We start from the raw sequence: 1,404 nt of genomic DNA, 5'->3' as shown, positions 1-1,404 counted from the left end.
GAAGATTTGAAGGAAATCTCGGGGATGCATTATTCGGTCCTCTGAAGTCCTTGGCCGTCGATCTGATCCGGCCGAGTGGATTGAAGACTTGAAAATATTTTTGGGGTCGATTTGCTCCACCAAACTTCTCACCATTGATTTGATCCAGTCCAGTCGAGCCAAAAGGTCAAGTGCCCTCCCCAACCTCCCTTTGCAAGGAGGGGATACCGAGAGACTGCCAAAATCTAAAATGACAAAAGACTCCCGCTTTATTTAATAAAAATATACGTATATATAAATGGGAATGGGTTTCTCCTTTTTTTAGATAAGTTTAAGGAGTCTAAAAACTATACCCTTTCTCTAAGGTAAATTCAAGCTACTACTAGTAACCTTAGTTCTTCTAACAAGATTAAAGAAGGTGGTTTTAGATCTGTGTATACGGGTCGGTTAGTAGATAGTATTATAATAACTATGAAGCACTGAAGATCACAATCAAGTCAAGATATGCCATTAGATCCACAACACTCATACAAGCAGACATAAGGCTATATATCTATAATAACTCCAATATATATATATATTGAAACAAACCCTGCATGTTCTCCGATAAACATGTTAAAGTTACAAATACAAATGTCTGGTAATGCTTCATAGGACCAAATGTTCATTAATATAACATTCTATTTTCAAACTAAACACAACCCACATGTGCTACAATTGTCACACATGATTTCAAAATCCAATGGTCCGAGAATGTTGCACTGGTCAAATACTCAAGTCTCATCCTCATCCTTAAAAGGACTGAAATTGACATGACTTAATTACAAGATGCCTCCCAAATTCCTACAAAAATAAAAGTGATTTTAACATCACCCCGGTGATTGGATTGTCACAAACTTCACCCCCATTTAGTTGATAACCCTAGTTGCACTATGGTTGTTAACTCTCTGCACCCTCATGTTGTTGCTGAAGTAGCCAGTTCTGAACCACCACACTTGTTCACTATCAAGGAGGGTGATAATGTGTTTAAAATTGGTCCCATCACTGATGCTTCCCCTCTCGTTATTGTTCATTTTGTTGGAAATACTAACTTGGATAATCCCCATTCTCAAGCTTTATTTCCTATCATTGGGACTCCTTAAGTTGCTTTAAATGTGGTCCCTGAGGCTATTGTTAATAATCATAATATTTCTAATATTATTTATCCTTCTTATGTTGATGTTTCTAATATGGAGCCTAATAATTTAAATGATGGAGATGCTAGTAATATTGGTGTTGAGGAGGAAACTGATGTGCAAGGGGATAATATGAATAACATTGGTGTATCTCCTGGTGTTATTGACTATGTGATGTTTGTTTGGCTGCGCCGTTTCATAATGCTGTTGTGATTTTAGATAGTGATTGTATCCCCTTTAGTCCGCCTCC

This window comes from Dendrobium catenatum, unplaced genomic scaffold (genome assembly GCF_001605985.2).
Source record: "Dendrobium catenatum unplaced genomic scaffold, ASM160598v2 fragScaff_scaffold_665, whole genome shotgun sequence".
Taxonomy (NCBI): domain Eukaryota; kingdom Viridiplantae; phylum Streptophyta; class Magnoliopsida; order Asparagales; family Orchidaceae; genus Dendrobium; species Dendrobium catenatum.
The sequence above is the reverse complement of the archived record's forward strand: the minus strand, read 5'-3'. Positions refer to the sequence as shown.